At 39.6% G+C, this 20,922-nt stretch overlaps 1 protein-coding gene and 1 long non-coding RNA gene across 3 annotated transcripts in view; both read right to left on the reverse strand.

Moving 5' to 3' along the window:
* Positions 1–20,922, reverse strand: part of dicer1 (dicer 1, ribonuclease type III) — a 63,065-nt gene that overhangs the window by 3,522 nt on the left and 38,621 nt on the right. The window lies entirely within an intron of this gene.
* Positions 6,789–20,126, reverse strand: LOC310731485. Its single transcript, XR_014535217.1, has 4 exons — positions 19,940–20,126; positions 11,384–11,525; positions 10,531–10,659; positions 6,789–7,597 (listed from the first exon to the last, which is right to left on the reverse strand). It is a non-coding gene; the product is annotated as an uncharacterized lncRNA (long non-coding RNA).

Below are 20,922 nucleotides of genomic sequence, written 5' to 3' on the forward strand. Positions count from 1 at the left end.
TGCACCATGGCAGATTTTGGTGCTGATTTGAGACTTCACGCATCAATAAAACAAATGTTTCGTTTAAAAATTATTTTTCAGTGAAGTAAATATTTTTTTTTTATACCTGAGTAAAGAAAAGACGTCGTTGCGTTGAAGGTTTTATATTTTGCCTCTTTTATATTTATTTATTTAGATTTTTTTATGAAAATAGTCAAATGGAATTGCACGTTAATAAAATTTGTGTCGGTAAAATGGATTAGCGTTTATATATATATATATATATATATATATATATATACCTACAAAGCACAAGGCATGGAAAAGCTGCAGCACTCACTGACTAACTGACTAATAATAATAAAAATCATAATAATCAAAATAATAAGAAGACACCATATATGAGTGCTAACCTATGAAAATAAGTTAATTAACATATATATCCTTAATTACAATTATGGTATTATTGCATCATCCTGCTCCTTTTTTGACATTTTGTAATGTATAACATCTTATGGACATGTTTTTTCTTTGGTGCTGTAACACATTTGTTGTGTATTGTGCTTTGTTCGAAATGTGTGTGTGTGTGTGTGTGTGTGTGTGTGTGTGTGTGTGTGTGTGTGTATGTTTATATGTGCGGAAAAACAATATATTTTTTATTTTATTTTTACGGTAGTCGTTAGTAATAGAAGTAGTAAATTTATACATATTTAAATTAAGTTTACTAACTAACTACTAATAATAAGACAACATATATAACGAGATCAGCTCATTATTGAAGTTTTTGCATCTCATAATTAAATTGCATTGATTGATTAAACAAATTATTGCTTTCACTATAACTACCTATGATCTTTAAAACTTTTGCTCATTAAGAAATAAACTTGTTCAGTAGTTGGTTCAGACAAACTATACAACAAACCCATGTCGTGCTTTCCTATAAATCACGATGAGACAACGTGGAGTAATCCAAGCCTGAAATGTAGGCCTGATTAGATTGTGAGTTGATGGTACAGTGCACCGTCCCATCTCACACGCTAAACACGTGCACCAAGACGAACGCAGATGCCAGTCGTGAGCCGGAGGAGTCGATTAATAACAAAAAAAATGTAAAAAAAAAATTAAGAAAGAGCGCTCTTCAATTTCCTGCGACGCTCCTGCCGAAGACGTCTGCTGGTATCTGTTTTGGGTTGAAAATTAAGTTTCCATGCTGCCATGTGGTGCCTAAACACGAGCCCCCTGCTCCACGTCTGTATTTATCCTGTTACACAAATCCGCCAGGATCCAATTCATCTCGGCAAACAGCTGGAAAATATGGGATTCCTCCGAACCCATCGTGCCTCTGAATCTAATTCTCCATCATCCGAGTTTGCCAAACATCCCCGAGCGTCTCAATATTTGGTATCAAATCCTTCTAAAAGCATATAATTTTCACTGATTGCTCACACTCACAAAGCCTCACGAGCCGGGACAGAAGCTCTCGCTAATCCGCCTCGCTGGGTTTCCCAACACCGCTGTCATGTTTACTTTATACTTTCTTTGTGGAGAGAGGAGAAAAAATAAGAACAAAGACTCTGTAAGCATGTGTAAAGTTAATATAGCGCTGTTTTTTTCCCACCTTCCTGCCGAGTGAGGGAATATCACACTTTGTTTTTCGAAGTTTGTTCTATTTTACGACTGCAAAGAAAAAACAGTGTTTTATTTAATATGTTGGCAAATATGTGACGCTGGATGTTCATCTATATTAACAGTCCAGCTAGAACAAAAAAATGGCAAGTAAAGTAATTTTTTTAGGCCAAATAATCACAGTATGATAATCAAAATGCCATTATTATTATAATCATAATGGCGTTTTGGATTTATATGTGTACACATTTAACATTGCATATAGCATTAAATATTACATTTTGTGTGAAATTTATTTATATATTTTAAATAGTAATGCATGTTTTAAATGTAATTTATTTTTCTACAAAATTTTCATTTATTTTCTGGGTTGTATGGCAGGACCTCAGACCTGAGCTAATAATATAATGTTCTGCCAGCACCAAAGACCTTTCAAACACGACAAATCAATCACTGAATAAAGGTCCATTGATATTTAAATAATACTGTCCAAAGCTACACTGGCCGGTCAAAAAACAGCTTGGTTTCTTAATCTTAGTCACAAAAGTAATTAATTGGAAAACACTGGATAAATTTCAGAATTCAATCATATAATAAAAATAATAATAATAATATTTCTTCTTACAGACAGTAGTTATTGCTGCAAGGCAATCAACAGGTTTCTATAAATGCCTTATTTTAATACGTTATTGTTTCTGTAGTGTGTATGCAAGGATTTGTATGGCTCAGCCCTTGTCATTAGTGATATGGTTTTCGTACATTTTCAATGAGATTTTTTTATTTCGCATGTTTGACACCCCCCCAGCACCAGCACTGCATAACTATACGTTCTCAAGCACAGTTTCCAGAAGAGAGCACTTATGAGACTAGATAAAAAAAAAATCTCAAGCAACTTTTGTTACGGTCAGATTTTGCTTTAAATCTCGTTTCTGACTATTAGACCTGTAACTGCAGGGGGCACCCGCAGCCATTAGCGGTCGCGTATTACAGTACAACAAGGCACTTCACATTCCAGACTTGTCCAAAAAGGCTAAACCGTCAGCCATGTACCACAAAAAAAGAGAAAGAAATCTGTTTATCTCTTCACTCAGGCTCGAGCCACAAAAAGGGGAACTGGCGGTCATCTGGTATATTTATATTTAGAAATATAAGCCCGGAATTATAGTTTTAAGCACATCAGAGGTGTATTGCTCGCTCCAAGGCCTTCTACATCTCCAAGAAAATAGTTTCTTGCAGTAACCACAGTGACCAGCTGGAAAAAGCCTTGTCCAACCAGACAAGGTCTCCACACGTCTTTCACATAATAAATCAAAGCTTGAGTGGAGACAGGTCACCAGCGCTCATAACCACACACTCAGCCGGCCTCTCCACGCAGCTACCACACACACACACACACACACACACACACACACACACACACACACACACACACACACACACACACACACACACACACACACACACACACACTCCGATGAGCAGTCCAGATTCAGGTTTCTTCTTGTACTGCTATCTTGCCATGCTTGGGTAAAATACCTATAGCATGATTCACTACCGCATTCAGATTCACCAAAACTGAAAATAAAACACAGGGAGAAAACTCCTACACATAAAACATGTTCCTGTAATACCCTGAAAAAGACTGGCAGTGAACAGTAAGAATACTTGTGAATACGACTTCAAATCCCCCCAGAAATCCATTCAGTGGTGTACGTACTAGCCAACTAGCTAGAAATCACTAATCATAATGAACATTTATAAATATGACATAAAATCATGCCAAGTTTGTTCCTGCTAACAAGCTAGCATTAGTAAAAAAAAAAAAATGAGCATAAATATTTATAAAAAAGAACCAGCTAAGCTTTAACAGGGAACATTATGAACATTCAGGAATACGTCGTAAAATCCCTTCAGAAATCCTGTCAGATTCGATGATACTAGCGAGCTAGCATTACCAGTAAACCTTTTTTATTAAAATCCATAAAGTAACTGAAGAGATAAAAAAATAAATAACCCCTGAGAAATGAACTTTTAACATAAATAAATCTCGCTTCTGTTATACTCTTCTGAAGAAAAATGTCTGTTAGTTTTAATGTAATTTATAGGCATGCGTTCTTTGCTGGCATTAAAAATGCTCAACATTTATCTGTATTATTTAAATCCCGTCAGGTTTGAGCGTGTCAGCTAGCCATCTAGTAAAAAATTACGAATGTTTGAGAAAAAAAAAACTCCTGACAGAAATCCTCTAACATAACATAAGGTTAGCCAGATCGTTAGCATTATGTTTACGTTTTGAAAATTATTTTGAGAACCTGACTTAAAATCATCTCAGAAATCATGTCGGGTTAAGTTCACTTTTGCCAGATAGCTAGCACATTATAAATAAGATATAATAAATATTTGTTAAATGAAAAACAATCCCTGCGGAAATCAGGGCCACAAAGTCATTTAGCGTGTTTTAGCCGTGAACATCATAGATATTTGCGAATATGATTGCAAATCCTTTTAGGTGCTGTCAGATTAGATCGCCGGCTAGCTAGCACTAGCATTGAACATTCTAAATATTTGAGAATATGACTTAAAATCACCTCAGAAATCATGTCATGGTTGCTTGTGTTAGCCAGCTAACTAGCAATCAGCGTCGAGCCTTATGAATAAAAAACTTGAAATCCCTTTAAAAAAAATAGGTTTGTGCTAGCCGGCTAGCTGGAATTCCATAAAACACAATGAACATTTGTGAAAACACTTTGTAAATCCTGTCACGTTAATTCGTGGTTACTACCTAGCATTAGCAATGAACAATGTAAATACTTATAAGTAGGACTAAAAAATTCCTCAGAAATCCTGTCCAACTTATTCATGCTAGCCAGCTAGCTAGAATTTCCAGAAACATGTGGGGCATTTGTTTTCTATAGTTAAAATCCTTTCAAAATACATTGTCAGACTTGTACCATGCTAGCTAGCTTGTGAGTATTCGGTCTAACCAAAAAGCTAGCTAGCTAGCATTAGCAAGAAAGAAATAAACACTTCTAGGTCAGGTGAGCTCATGTTAGATGACTAGCTAGCTAGCAGAAGTAAGGAAAGGATTAAGGTGCAAGAATACAGCAGAAATGGGGACAGGTTAGCGGATTATAGCTAACTAAGACATTTGCTGACTTGGTTTAGCTAACTAGACAAAACATTGTGGGGGAATAATGTCATGTTATGTGCAAAAGCTGAAGAATTTTCTTTTGCTTATTGTAAATAAACTCTAAATATATGTTTTCTAAAACTTTGAATGCATTTGATCAGAAAAGAGCTGTAAAAACATAGCAATAATGCCCAGACACTAGGATCTTTCAACTTTTCATTGCTAATAAAGATGTCAGTAATGTGAGTTTGGAGTGAAAAAACTATTTTACGTCTCTACTTTCAAATACGTTTTTCAGCATTAGCTACTTTATTGCACGGGTGTTATTTTATCCGCGTTCGCTTCTTGGGTCTTTGCTAACAATGCGGCGTTATTTATAATCCAGCTTGTAAAATTTAAGAGCCTCTCAGTCCTGCATGTATAATCTCTCTGCAGGAGACTCGAGGGTAAACTCGACACGTCGCTCCATCCAGCACGTAGCCGTTCAAGCAACACTCGCTTTCTTTCTTTCTTTTTTTTTTTATTACTTTGACACTGGAGCCGTGCTGTAAGAGCAATATCAAAGATGGAAAACTTTGGTTTGGATATTTTCTGAGAAAATACAGGAGGTTGGATATACTAGCCTGCCTCGGGAGTTCTTCATTAACAGACGAATCGGGTTTACCGAGCGTAGCTGTCTGCGTGTTTTTGGATGTGCGTCTGACACGCTACGGTGTCTGCCGGTATTTATGTCACGCGCAATAACGGCAGCCGAGCCTCGACAAGCTCCTGATCCCCTCTCGTAATAGCGCTTCTTAACTGCCCTTTTATCGCGAGGCAATTTTCAGACATTCTGTAGGGATCCATTTTTTTTTCCTTCTGTCGTGGAATCATCATATTGCAATAAATTCCACCTTAAAAAAAAAAAAAAAACCACACAAACGTGCGGTTCTGTGTTTTATGAAGTCCAAGTTCAATCAGAGTGCAAGTTAAAACTCGGGCCCCAGTTTTTTGAGTTTCGTCTGATTTGCAGTGGCAATATTAAAATAAAATAGAAAAAAAAAAAACAGCACATGCTGCCCAATTTAGATGTGTTTTGGAGCGAAAATAGGATTAATGTGCTAAAGTGTGATTAGAATGGTTAAACAGGATTAATTGGAACGGACGAGCGTTCGCCAGGGGATCCGGGGGCCCCTAGAAATCGGGACGTGCTCCAATTCACCAAGCGAACAAAGCGCACCAACTGTCCAGGATTTTTCCACGTCTTTGCTGGTGCACTTTTTTTTTTTTTTTTTTTTTTTTGCTTTTTCGCATTTTCTCATAGCCAGCTTGTCTCAGAGCAGATTAAATACAGCTGAGAATGTTGGTGTAGGCCCGCAGCGCGCGACCCTCTGGGAATAGGCAGGAACCGCGAGCTTGGACACGGCCGGAGCTGCGCTGCCTCAAAACAGCCATGCACCGAGGGCAGGAGTCCAGGTGGATCGACAGGGGAGAGCCGAGTAATTTGGGGTTATTTAAAATGATCTATTAAACCCCTGAACTTTAATCAGGGTTGCTACTATACTGACAGGCATGATTTACTTACAAATCAGTAGGACAGCGATGGGAGGGGACGGCAGACGTACAGAATGGAGTGTTTGATTCGTTTTTTTTTTTTTTTTTCTTTTTGACGGTGGTGATGGAGCCACCACGTCCCTGCAGCCTCCTTACGACGTGACAGAAAGCCGGTTTTCTCTGTTTATCCTTTCGATATATATAAACACCGAAAGAGGCTTGGACATACACCTGACATCTACAATCTGACCCACAACTAGGACATGATTAACGTTTCCTGCTTCAGGGGTGTGAGAAAGAAGAACACCCAAAAGGCCTAAAGAGAGAGGTGGAAAGACGAGGGGGACGATAACCGGAAAGCGTTATGTCGCTCAGGATGAGGTTGCCAGAGGACATAAATAGCTCGTAGCTCAATCAGAACGCTTAAACACTATTAATTGGAATGGACTCTTATTCACTAGGGAAGTGGAGAGGTCTGGTTTTGGACATGCTCCCACTCAAGAAGTGATTAAGTGCATCCAGAGTTCACTGTAAAAAAAGCCTGTTCATGCCACAGAGATGATTGTGAAATGGTAAAGTGTGTACACTTTCTGTCAGTGAACATGACCTTAATATGACATTCTTTCTATTTCTTTTCTTTTTTTTTCTCAAAACAGGCTTTTGTGTGAAAATAAAATACCAAAATCAGTTGCAGCCAGGACGCCTGCGGTTCCTCATCCCAAATCCTTGGACTGATCAGATGAGAAAAATCTCTGTGTTGTTTGGATTGTAGCGTTGTGAGGTCTGACGTGGGTGACACGACCGTTGGCAGCTCCGATAAAACAAAACAGCAAAAGCAATAACGTCTTGATTTGTTCGCACCGCCGAAGCGAAAGCAGCAGTGCCACGCTGCAGATTGATAACAGGTGTCACGGCGCTCGGGCCTCCCTGCCGCTGCCGGCCCGGCGATAACTCTTCCTCTGCTGCGAGGAACATGGCTGGAAGATTCTGACATGTCATAAAAATTTATGGACTCTGGCAGGCGCAGCCCGTAAACAGCTGCTGAACCCCATAAAACCATTACAAGTTCCTCTTCGGGGGTTAAGCACAGGAGAGGGACGTAAAGCAACGAGGACGACGCTCTGGATGATCGACACGCAGCGTGGTACACTTCGGGTTTGGCCGAAAACGCAAATAGCTGTTTTTATTTCATTTGGTTCGAGAATGGAGACGTCTTGGCCACCTCGTTTTTACTCCATCAATCTATCACGGTGACTGGAATATGGTTAGGTTCCTCTGCGAAATCCCGCTGATCAAATCTCAGGGTGGAAACTTCAGCGTTCGCCAGAACTGCCATGAAAAACACACACATAGTCAGAATCTTTTTAGTATTTTCACAGAATTAACAAACACACTTATATACACACACAAACATATATATATATTTCAGAGAGACTGTCAAAGAGTGCCAACTCCAAACTCAGCACCTGTGGCTCGAGCCAAAGCGAGCTGCGCTGATTGGTGGGTTTCAGCGCGTGACAAAGTAAACGGATCCATTTCAAAGCCGCGAGTGTTTGCGCTCCATTTAGATTTATAAGGCCCCAGCGTTCCCAAAAAGTCGAGAATTAGCAAGTTATAGGCTTTGGCCTAAGCCCCGTGGGTGCCGCGCCGCCCTGAGTGGAATAAAGCGCGCCGTCATAAGACTCGAGACGAGACTTGGACGACGGCAGAACTTTCTGATGCCTGTCTGTAATTGCCTGGGTCAGGGCCGTGGCTTCAGCACACATGAGTGAAGCAGGTATTATATATTATTACACAACGAGGGACTGCAAACCCTCGTAAAATGAAGTATCAAGGGCATTTCCTCTTAACTTTCAGTCCCCGAGGCCTGGGTTTTGTAAAAATCAAGATCTGGTTCCTGGAGTAAATTTTTTTTTCTTCACATTCATTTTCAGCAGTGGTAGTTCAAGAAAGAGAGAGAGAGAGAGAGAGAGAGAGAGAGAGAGAGAGAGAGAGAGAGAGAGGAGCAGGAAGCAGTGAGACAAAAAAAATGAGAAAGGAAATAGAAAGCTGGAACAACCACGGAGAGTAAAAGAAACAATATTTATTTCCTCTCCGAATTTAATTACGGTCTGTTTCCCTCGAGAGACGCCGTGACCTCATCCGTTTAACAAAAGCGCATTTTCTCGATTTTTACATAACGTCGAGACTTTTTGGTGTTAGTTACACTGGAAATGTTGACCGTCTGAAAAAGAAGGAAAAAAATAAAAAATAAAATAAAATAAATAAAAAAAGGGGGGGGGGGGTTAGTCTTCGATTAATGATGCTTAAAGACATATTATCAAAGCTCGGGGCAGGTGAAGCTCAGGGTGGCACCACACCGCCTCCTGTAACTCTCATCAAGAGCTCTATGTACTACTGAAGTGTTAGTGCAAGAAAAATGCTTTGTTCTGGCAAAAAAGAAAAGAAAAGTGCAGCAGGCAGAATGGCCTTGTGTGTCAGGATTAGTGCAGCCTGTATGGTTGAGAACATGCCAGCACTCCGCCTCGGTTTCCACAAAAGCTCCTGTCAGTCAGCAGCGTGCGGCTGGAGAGATTTGTAAACGTATTTTCCTCCAGGCCTGGTTTTTACCTGAGGGGAGATTTTGGTATGTCAGAGCATCCCTGATTTGTTCACTGCTCCCTGAGAGCATCTAACAGATCAATGTAACCATAAAACATGACGTTTTTTTTTTTAAATCTCAGTAGCGATTTATTTATTTAAGCACCACACGTGGTACTTATTATCCATTTAAAGTTACATCTAATGTTGTGAAATGTCCACAGAGTTATTTCTTGTTATCTCTTATGTTACAGTAGCTCTAAATATCCTGTTCTCCCTACACTATATTGATAAAAGTGGACAGACACCTGATTATAAGATGCATTTTAAACATCCCATTCCACATTTAGTCTCCATATAATAACCTTCACTCTTCTGGGAAGACATTCCACTAGAATTTCCTTGTGTCCTTGTGAAGATCAGGCACAATGGTGTTAGTAAAGCCAGGTACCGATGGTGATAAGGTGTTCATTAGTGTTGATGAGGTCAGAGATCTATTGCAGGTCTCATGATCTTCCACTTTAACCCATGTAAAGCATATCTTCATAGAGGTATTGTCCTGCTGGAACAGGTTTGGGTCTCCAAGTTCAAGTGAAAGGACAATTTAAGGCTACAACATCCAGAGACTTCCTATACAATTGTCTGCCTCCAACTCTGTGGTAACAGCTTGGGAAAAAACTACACCTGGATGGAAAAGTCAAACAAGATACAGTTTGATTTTGGAGCTCTGGTACTGGAGACTCCTTCTCAATAAAGTTGAATAAAACACAACCATATAAACTTTTCCCTGTGATTTCACTGTTACTATGAGAAACAGTCTATAACAACACTTAAATACAAACCCATGATTTATAGCCGGATGCAGAGAATGAATCACCGTCTCCTGACCAATCAGAAGTGAGAACGCGATAGCTGATTCATTTAGATTGAAAACATTATTAATTTAGATTTTTAATAGAACCCCCTTCTTGATCTGGACATGCTGCTCAACGTGTGTGTGTGTGTGTGTGTGTGTGTGTGTGTGTGTGTGTGTGTGTGTGTGTGTGTGTGTGTGTGTGTGTGCGTGTGTGTGTAAGGATATCAACTAATCTTCAGCTAACCTTCTCACTTTCTCATCGTTTAACTTGGTCATTTAACTGCTGAAATAAAACACTCCAAAGTCTCAAGGCGTGCACTTCTATCCTCCCCTAATTCGTCCCCGTGTACACACTGCATTATGTAAAAGTAATACACTGTGATGAACGGCGTTCCTCTCTGACCACCCCCGCCAACCCACCCCCACCACATCCCTGGAGGCACTTTGCAGCAAATTTGCGATGTTTGCTCAGAATACTTCTCTGAAAAAAAACGAACTGTTTACCCCCGCAAAAGTAACGCACTTAATCTGCAGCTATTTTTCACCGAATTAACCCCGGCAACAGAAAATGTTTTCATGCTCTCTCGCAGACTAGAAATGAGCTAAATTCATAATCGGTGCTGACAGACATAATGCACACGTTTGTGTTGCAATCGTGCAAAAATGTTAAGGGGGAAAGAAAAAAATCCCAATAAATTTTTCAGGATCTGTACGTACAGTACGGCCATTATGCGAAGGGTTTTTTTCACTTTTCAAACGTCAAATGCATTTGTTCCTGTACGCTCCCGAGCCGATGCTGTGATAACGGCCTTCCCTAAGTGCCTACCTGCTTTTGCTTGGACTCGACCAGCCTTGACTTGAATCTCAATCCCACAATTAGGCAGCCGGCTGGCTCTGATGGATCGGCCGGGGCCTCCTGGTCTCCTGCTGTTCCCGCTCAAGGCCTCCCATAACCCTGAGATGGAGAGATTAATTAAGATTATCAGGTGCACGGGCCCGGTACTTATCTGTTTACCCTGCATTCGAGGCCTAATAAGGAAAGCAAACACAGATATGCCTGTGTCCTATCTGAGCACAATTGTAGCTGATGAGCTGGGGGAGATAAGGAGGCCGAGCACAGGGAGGAAACGCCGCTCCCGGGGCTCTTTCTCCAGGCCCAGCAGGAGGCTCCTGACTTAAAGCCTGAATAACAAATGAGTTTTGCCGTGGATTTGGCTAATCATCCCGAGCCTCGGAGCCCCCCGGACAATTCTCAACTTATCGCAAGAGTCAGAGCACTTGAACCGCAGACCCCTTACCCCCTAATTAACGACCCGGCCCAAATGAAAAACAGCTGGAAATGATTACATAATTAAAGTGCCTATGGGGGGAAAAAAAAGCATAATTTCTGCAGCCATCGCCATAAATCTTGTGCTGTCCGAGTCCATACTTTCAACGTGAACTTTTTCCCGAGCAGGTTAATGCATTACTCATACAAAAAACAGTATCCCTTTGTGTTTTCATTGGACCTGCTTAATAACAAAGAGCAGTGTGAGCAGACCTGCCGCTCTCTTCCTTTCCACTAAAGCCGTTTTTGACACTTCGGCATACCTCCGTGTGTTAAAACACCCACACCCCTCCCCATCTTTCTCTCTCTCTCACACACACAAACACACACACACACACACACACAATCTCACCATCTCTACTGCCTGGATCCTCCTTTTAACACGGTTAGCCACTGAAAACATCATTAAAGACACGAACGTGCTGCTGCTGTTGCCGCTCTCCGGTTCTGTGCTTGAAGAAAACCACAGGGCTCATTCAGCACTCCACCCAGGCCTTAGAAAAAAATGATATACTCTGTGAAAAGAATTACACACATATATATATATATATATATATATATATATATATATATATATATATATATATATATATATATATATATACATATATATATATATATATATATATATATATACATATATATATATATATATATATATATATATATATATATATATATATATATATATATATATATGTGTATGTGTGTGTGTGTGTGTGTGTGTGTAACACCCATATTTTCTTTACTAAACGACACAAAAAATTAGTGGGCCAATACTTATTATTACAATACAAAATTTGCTAAATATCGAATATTTTTCTGCTGAAAAATAATCTTCAAAAGGAACCCCAAAGCAACATTTGGTTTTACTTTTCGATAATTCTGCGCCACGACTAACATCCGCGCTCCCCACGCCGAAGTGACAGCGAAGCGCCAATTAAGTAATTACGGCAATTTTCACAGAATAAGCCATAAACGCCACAAAGTGTATTGTGGGGGACGAGGGGGCCGCACGTTCGGCCGGTAATACCTGATACTTTTGCCAGCTCACCTTGCGCATGATTAATAGTTTAATTTCTCCGACTTGTTTGGACACGCAAACAATTTGATCGAACGTCGCCTATTACCGAATCTCGTAATTGACGTGTTACCATGATGAAAGCTTTAATTTGTTTTTCGAGCACTTACCGGGTTCGAGAAGCCACTCGGCTCACCGTCATCAATCATCCGTCACTTAGGCCGAGTGTTATAGCCTGTGAGTTAGGAAAATACGAGCGTGCTAAATGGCCACACTCATACGCACGCTTTCGTTTCGTTTCTGCTTTAACCGTGCACTCACTGTTTGCACTGGAAAGCTCATTACGCTGAATCCTCTGGTAGCTTATTTGTCCCCAGAAAAAAAACCCCAGCATCCTGAAAGGAAATCTAAATGCTATTACTTGTCGCTCATTCACTCAGTGACAAACAAGAATGATTTCTTTCTCTTTCTTTACAGGGAAGTAAATTATTATTTAAAGATTGCGAGGGTTTTTTCGGTCCGGTTAATCTCAGCTGATCCAATAGACGTTTAGTTAAAGGATGGAATGACCGTCTCAAAAGTATATTGAACCATTTGTGCATGTTTCAATCACTGAAAAATTCAGCAAGGGTCATAGTCAAGACGGTTGTCGAATCCAATCCGAGGCAAAGGCCAAGATCCAGTCAAGACCAAATCTTTAGGGGCGAAGTCAAGATAAGAGACTGAATGAAAAGCTTGAGACCAAAAACCTTTAAATCCATTGAGGCCAAGCCTTTAGTTCAACTAGTTGACTTCATTTGTGCAATGAGTTGATAAAAAGCTGTCTTCTTAAAAAAAAAACAAAAAAAAAACCACACTTTCTGTCGATGTTTGTGAATGCTGGATAAAAAGATGAGATGAGATTTCTGTTTTAAACTCACGCATGACCGTATTTAGTGGTATCAATGCCCAAGTTCAAGACAAGTCCAAATACTTAAGCCAAGACAAATCAGTGCAGAAAATACAGAAAATCTCAACTCCTCTTAGACAATATGCAACAATGGCCCAAGTTGTAATTCCATGGCAGAGGTAGTATCAGTTACATGGACTTAATAGGGTCTATGATGCAGTGGATTTGAACAATTTTCCCAGACATGACCAGTTTATTGTCATCATCTGCCCATGAAACCTGGTCTTCTGACTTCAGCTTTACTCTCTTTCCAATTACATTCCCCATTTGCACCTAAACTGCCATTTTCTACTAATCTGTCCAACCCCTTTTTATATAGAGAAAATGTTTTAATATGTGGTAAAAAAAAAAAAAAATGCAAAAAAAAAAAATCCCAATTATATATAAATAAATACATAGATAAATAATATTATCTATAAAATAATTTGTAAGTAATTTTTTTTTCTCAAATTTTTAATTTAGAAAATATCTTAAAATTGTGTCTATAAAGTCATTTTAGAAAGTTATTTATTTTTGCTCTTTTTTTTTTATATAAAGAAATATGTTAGGTAACATGTATTAATAAATATATCAGTCCTACATTTTGTTAAATTATGCAAAAATAAATAAATAAATAAATAAATAAATAAATAAATAAATATGTTTGAAACATAAATAATAATAATAATAATAATAATAATAAAGACACCATTTACAAAATTGCTTCTCTTCCTTGTTTCATATGTATAAAGTGTTTTCCACTCATCCAAGGCTCCCAGATCTGGCTGATCCCAGGCACTGCCACTCGGAGATCCAGCATTAAAGCGGATCGGCCTGGCAGTGTCTAAATCTGAAACAGATTGCCTTTATTTACCTTACGTTCCTGTGACTTTAAACAGCATCAGCCAATTACAAGCCCAGCGCCTCTAACCCCGGCCATGACTGGCTCTCCTGACGCTTTCTTCTCCCGGGCTGTGTTACTGTAAACGACTTCTCTACGGTCGAGCAGAGCTGTTTTTCTAACCGCGCATGTTGACACATCAACGTGCTGCCACACAAAGCCGTGATTGGGACCATAGCCGTTTCCAGCGCCCGTTTCAAACCCCTTTGACAGACTGAAGGTTAAGATGTTCTGAATTAGATTTGAATTACAACCACTAAATGCTCCTGTCAGGGCTAATTACGCCTGACACTGGCCATGTGCGTTCCACCGGCTGCGTCTTATAGCACGGCTTAAACAAAGGCACGCACCTAAAAGCATATCTCCTGAAAATCGCCAAACCTGTAATGCGTTTAATAAAGTGACATTTATCATCGAACGATCCCTGGGCCACATTTCATCCCGGGAGCTGTTGGTTGACCTGAAACGAGCCAGCAGCACATTCTTGTAGATTTAGTACCTGGAATTTGTGGTGTATCATGATTTATTCATTTCGCTTAATTTCTAACGATAAAATGATCTGTACAGATCGTTATTGATATGCGTTTATTTTTTATTTATTTTAGTTATATATTGGGATAAAACAACCACCCCCCTTAAAAAAAAAAAGCATGGAAGGTTGGGTTCGAGACAGCTGCAGGGTGGGGAAAAGAGAGGAAGAAGTCTAGGAGGAGGGCATTCTTAAACAAGGGGTTTTTTTTCTAGCAAAATTAAAGAATGAAGAAATAAATTAAAATTCCTGCGTGCAAGGGTGAAAATAAACAGGGTGCCTCGAAGGGGCATTGAACAGCCTCCAGAAAGGGTCTCTGCTTTTTCTCAGAGCCTAGGTCCCCGGGATTGACTGCACTCCAGGTGTGAAAGGTTTCAACTCAGGCACAGGTCAGCCAATCAGCTTTTGTTGATTCTGAACAGTCCATACAGAGAGAAAACAAGGAGGTGGAAAAGCACCAAAGTGTAGGGTGGAGGTATTTAATCTAGAGGGAGTTAGAGGTTATAACCATTAAGGCAAGTCAATTGTATGATTTGAATATGAAGAACTAAATGCAAAAGACACTTGAGCACAAGATTCGTATGTGCTTTTTGAACATGCCGTTTCATATTGAGTCCCAAGTTGCTGTTATAATAACCTTCACTCTTCTGAGAAGATGTTCTACTAGATTTTGAAATCTGATGATCAGTCAGAGAGTAAAGTCAGGTGAGGAGGCCTGGGGTGCAATCAGGGTTCAAATTCACCCCAAAGGGTTGATGTCAGAACTGTATAGCAGGAGATCTTCAAATCTACATCATGGATATCATATTCATGGAGCTGGCTTTGTACACAGGACTGGAACAGGTTTGGTTCTCATAACTTTTGTTTGTCGGAAGAACCACGTTTGGCTGGAAAAGTCAGTTGTCCCAATTCATCTGCCAGTGAAGTGTACTTCATTAGTGGTATGACGATATCACAGATATTTTGTTCCTCTGTTTGTTCTGAGGTGGTTTAATCCTCTCACACGACTTTCCGTGTCGTGTCTATCTACATATTGTGTTTTTTTAATCCATTTATAGTTATATTTGAATGTTGTGGAAAAAATTAGATCAGTAGCCATTAAAATCGACGGTTTGCTTGCTTGTGAGTGGTGCAGAGAAAAACGTGTGGAAACATTTCTCAGACTGATGATTGCTAAATGGTTTGGATTTCTTTCTTCATGGAATCCAGTATTATTTATCCACTGGAGAAAAAAATTGCAGAAAGTAGTAATTAATCTTTTTCTCAGGGAAACCTTCAAAAATGATCTGATGTGCAGAAATTATACAATCAATCCCTTCTGACTAATGAGAATTTGTAGGATTTTGTTGACTGGACCCACAATTGTGCAACCATTAAAGTCTAGTCTCGGATTAAAATCTTTCACTTATTGGGGTGAAACGAGTAATATATTGTGTTATTATTATTATTATTGTTTTATAACTGGTGGAATAATCAGTTCCTGGAAGTGTTCTCAGACTGATTCTGTGTCTTCTGAGTGCTTTAACAAGTCCAGCAACGCCTCATTACAGCTCACGTGGCTCGGCCTTCCGGCGATGGCCAATTCACAGCTCTGTAGGTACACACACACACACACACACACACACACACACACACACACACACACACACACACACACACACACACACACACACACACCGGCTCTTCTTAGCCTGAAGAATTAACTCACTGCTCTATTTATAGCTCTGCATTACACACCAAGTGCAAATGAGGTTTACTCAGTTGTCCACACACAGCAATAGCCCCAGGGGTCTTAACTCCTTCCAAACACCCTGAACAAAACTCTCGTTGAACTTAATGCGTGCTGCTTATTATCAAGGGTGGGATTAGACCAGGATTTGGCAAGCTCTGAAATATGTATATATCATAGTTTTATTACTAGTTGCATGCCTGAGAAAATACACCACTCTACCCAAAAGCATGCTAAGAAAAAAAAAAACACAGTTCTGTCATATTGGGTAGTGAGGCCACAGCGGTACACAGCCCTCCCGTCTGAAAAGCCCCAACATCTGAAACCGTTTAATTAGCTCTCCCCCAAATCATGCCCTCTGCTCCAAAGAGGCATTAAATAGCTCGACTGGGGAGTTTGTTGTGGTGCGTATGGAAAGGGTTTGGTCCGAGTCTTCTCTCGTCATCAGCTGTTTTGCAGCCTTAACCCAAAAAACGCTGCCCGTAAAGAAAGAAAGCAAGCAAGCAAGCAGGAACTCTTCAGAAAGGACTTGAAGCCTTTTAGAAATAATTGCATAAACAACCAGTCACCAGGTTAAAGGGATTACAGCATCGAACACAAACTATACGGTTTCTTCAGGGGGGAAAAAAGGTAACGTCCTGAAGGCCAAGAAACGCTGTCTGACTCAAACCTGTTTCAAACGGGATTTTGGACTTTATTTTTGTATTTTGAGCATTAGGAATTGGTTATGTTTCAATTCATCCTAATAAGTTTGAGGTCAGAGCTCTACAGCAGGCCACTCAAGATTTTCCACTCCAACCCATGTACACCATATCTTCATAGATCTTTATAATGTTCTACCAATGTATACAAACTTCCTACAATGTCCCATATCTTCATAATGTCCTTTAAACGTATATACACATCCTATAATGTCCTGTATCTTCATATCACCCGATAAAGTGAACCTTAAAGCCAAGAAACACTGGCTGACTAAAGCCTGTTTTAATCCATGCTGAGCGTGGAAACGGGATTTTCCAAAAAATACAAATAAATAAGCATATGTGCGCTTTAGGAATTAGTTCCAGGTTGCTCAGAGGATTAAACTGTGCAGATACAGTTTTAATTTCAACTCGTGACGTTTATCCTTATTCCATCCCTCAGTGTGACACCATACAGTACATAGATTCTGATTTCTATTTGGATGTATGTGAACCGTATACCGTTTCTTCAAACCAACATTCCGACCCGAACCGCTCACGTGCAATCGTGGCTATGACGGAAAAAAAAAAAAGATCACGATGCTAGCCTAGCAAAAAAAGTGCTTTAATAGTACTGTAATGTTATCCAGTAGATTTGTTTTTCTTTCCCGCCCCCCGCCCGCACGCAGATAAAGCACGTGTCGCGTTAAGGCTCACCGGCCAGCGGAGGCCGTGTGAGTGTGTGTATCCACGTCTAGACTGCAAATCGAGGTTGCCAAATCGAACCCAGGTTCGCAATCTGCTGGACGTGTTTTTATAACGGAGCGAAAAAACACACAAAGCTGAAGTTAAATAGCAGATTATCATCGAGGTAGTGAAAGATCCTCGGGTATTTTGTCGCTGATTTTTGGTATTAAAGCTCGGCTTCAAAGTGCCTCATTACGCTAAGTCCCGATTTCATGGTCACAGCTGGCTTGTATTACCAATCACGCCATCGCTGCACACCGAGGCAGCTGTGGATCCTCCGGAAGGACCGTGAGCGAAGTTGAGGTTTAATCTTCCACGTATCCATATCCGTGTCGGAACAGCAAACGTGCCGGGCTCTGCCGAGGCGCCAAAGGCTCGGGGCCTGCTGTTCGGAAACGCGAGGTGAAAAAATTATACATTTTTTTTTGCTGTTGAGCAAAACTCGACAAAATGTAGGGCGAAAATAATAAGAGCTATATATGACATCTTTTTCCAGTTGTTTGCAATAGACCAGGCTAGGCTCGGTCTGGGGGCGAGAATCCGATACGCCAGAGGCTGAAACGAAAATTTATCAATCCCTAATTCAAACAGACATTCAAATTGCTGGGGCTTAAAAACTTGAAATGAAAAAATGATTTGATTCCATCGCTCTTTTAATAAATGCCCGTCTGATGGCCCAATCAAGCGCACCGTTTCGTCTCGAGTTACTCACTCGTCGAGGATATAAGAAGATGACTCAATAATTGCCGTTTTCTTTTTTTTTTTTTTTTTGAAAAAAACGTCTAATCACCCATTGTGGTCAGAGTTTTGAAAGCTGGACGGGGCAGAAAAAGGGGGCGGTTTGGGTTACGATATTTTTTTATCTAATCAGAGCGACCGTTTGTTCGATCGCTACGTCGAGGAGACACGGCTAAGCGGAAATGCACAGGAATGAAACCGATCCCTTCAGGGCACTTAATCACTGTTTTCTATGGAAAAAAATTCAAATTGATTTATCTTTTAAGAGATGAACTCAGGGTCACATTCATACTCACGCACCTCCACTATCTCAGACTTTGCCGGTGACGCCATTCCCTGAGAATTTGTTTTTATCCTGCTCATTAGAGGACAATACAGATACTTGTGATTCATGAACGATTCGTTCGTTTTGAACGAGTCTTTGATTTGACTCCAAAGAACGAGTAGTGATTCGGTCATTTTCCACATTTCGCAAAGCGACAAAAAAAAAATCTCTGTAGGTTCTGTACAGGAAACAGAATTGAGTAGTTCATCTTTTGACGCTTCCACTTTCATCTGATGAGTCCTCTGGTCCGAGTATATATACCTGGTATATATACATACAGAATTTTTTATTATAGTCCATGTTTGTGCATTTAGACGTCTCTGATTATTGAAAATGTAACATTTTATTTAATTTCTGATCAAACAAACTAAATGACTCAAAGATTCATTCATTTTGAGGGAACCGATTCAATGAACCACTTCACTTGAAATGATCCGATCTTCCCATCACTAAATGATACATGAATAGACGAAGAGTTATGGACACCTCAGCACAAGATTCCATGAAATGTCCATACATTACATTTCCATATTCAGTCCCCGTTTTCTGTTCCACTTCTGTGAAGATCCACCAGACTTTTGGAGTAAGGTTGTGAAGATACCACAAAGTTGGAGGCAAACAATTGTCTAGGACATCTTTAGATGTGGTGGAATAAAATTATTTTCCCTTTACTTGAATTAGAAGACCCAAACCTGCTCCAGTATGACAATACCCCCGAAAGCCAGTTCCAGTATGAAAATATATTTTGCATGTGTTGGAGTGAAAGATCTCCTGCTATAGAGCTATAAACCCTGTTGAACACCTTTGGGATGAATGTGAACACTGACTGCACCCCAGGCCTCCTCAACCTCACGTACATCAGGACCTGACTTTACTAACACCTTCCTTATTAACATACATTATAAGGACATAAGATTGGTCCTTATAATGTATATTGGATTTGTAATTCATTTTGCACAAAATTTCACTTCCTATGTTTTTGCTCTCTATTTTTCCTTTTTTTTTTATGATAAAGAAAAATCAAATCTCTCATCTTAACATCTGGAGCGAACAGACATCCAGATCGACCAAATGCACTTCATTTTTCTTTTTCTTTTTTTTTTTATCAATGTTCCTACGTTCCACTTCCTATTATTAAAAAAGCATTAAATGTCATTCAATCCAAATTCTTTTAGGAACAGCGAGAAATCTGCAAGCACTTATTTCTCAAGGACACCATGCTGCTGCATGTGTGTATGTGAATGCGAATGTGGGAATGTGAGATAGAGTCGTGGGACATGAAGGTGTGAGAACAGCTACAAGACACTTACGAGCTGTCTGGGTGGACCTGTCCATCCGCTGGAAGTTCACAGGGACACGAACACTGGACAGAAGTGGCGAGGTTACGACCGGGTGGAGATCGGGCCGTGGCTGCGCAGCATCACCTCGCGATAAAAAAACACACCATTTCTGCTTATGCTCTGGGACTCAAACCTGCAACAGTAATTGCCTTCAGACGATAGAGCACTGACTACATGGCATTTGATTTGGGGGGTTTTCAGGGGAAAAAATACTTGATATTAATACATTTTTAATATAAAAAGCTAGAAAATGTGTATCTTAATACTTGAATATCTAAAATAATATATTTACCATAATATCAATATTAACAATAACAGTATTATATTATTATAATATTATTTTTATTGTTAAATACATATATATTTTTTTAACCTTCTTCAGCCTGCTTGACCCATTCTAATGCCCTACCGCTAGGATGGTTCTACATGAACAGCCTAAAAATCCTTGTGATTACTGTGGAGAGTTAAACCCAAGAACCATGAGGATGGATTTGGACTGTAATTAATACAAAAGGTTTAAGGGCTTTTGGCGTGAACAGCATCCATCAGAGACGAGCTGAAAACCTCTACAATGATCGAACTATAACGAATGGCCATTCGGTGTCATCCAGATGAAGATGGGTTCCTTTTTGAGTCTGGTTTCTTTAAAGGTTTCTTCTTCATTACCATGTCAGGAAATTTTATTTCTTACCACGGTGTCTGTTCCTCGCTCATTAAACATAGAGACTAAGTTATGACGTTAAATTCGATATTTGTAATCGGTTTAATTCTGCATTGGGACATTGTTAAAAGCACTACACAAATAAAATAAATGAATGAAATAAAATGAACTAGCATTATATTTGTTCAAATATTTTTTATATACATCATATGTATCATAATTTGATATAATATTATTTAATAGAATATATATATATATATGTATATATATATATATATATATATATATATAT

This window comes from Silurus aristotelis (assembly GCF_946808225.1).
Source record: "Silurus aristotelis genome assembly, chromosome: 9".
NCBI classification, from domain to species: Eukaryota; Metazoa; Chordata; class Actinopteri; order Siluriformes; family Siluridae; genus Silurus; species Silurus aristotelis.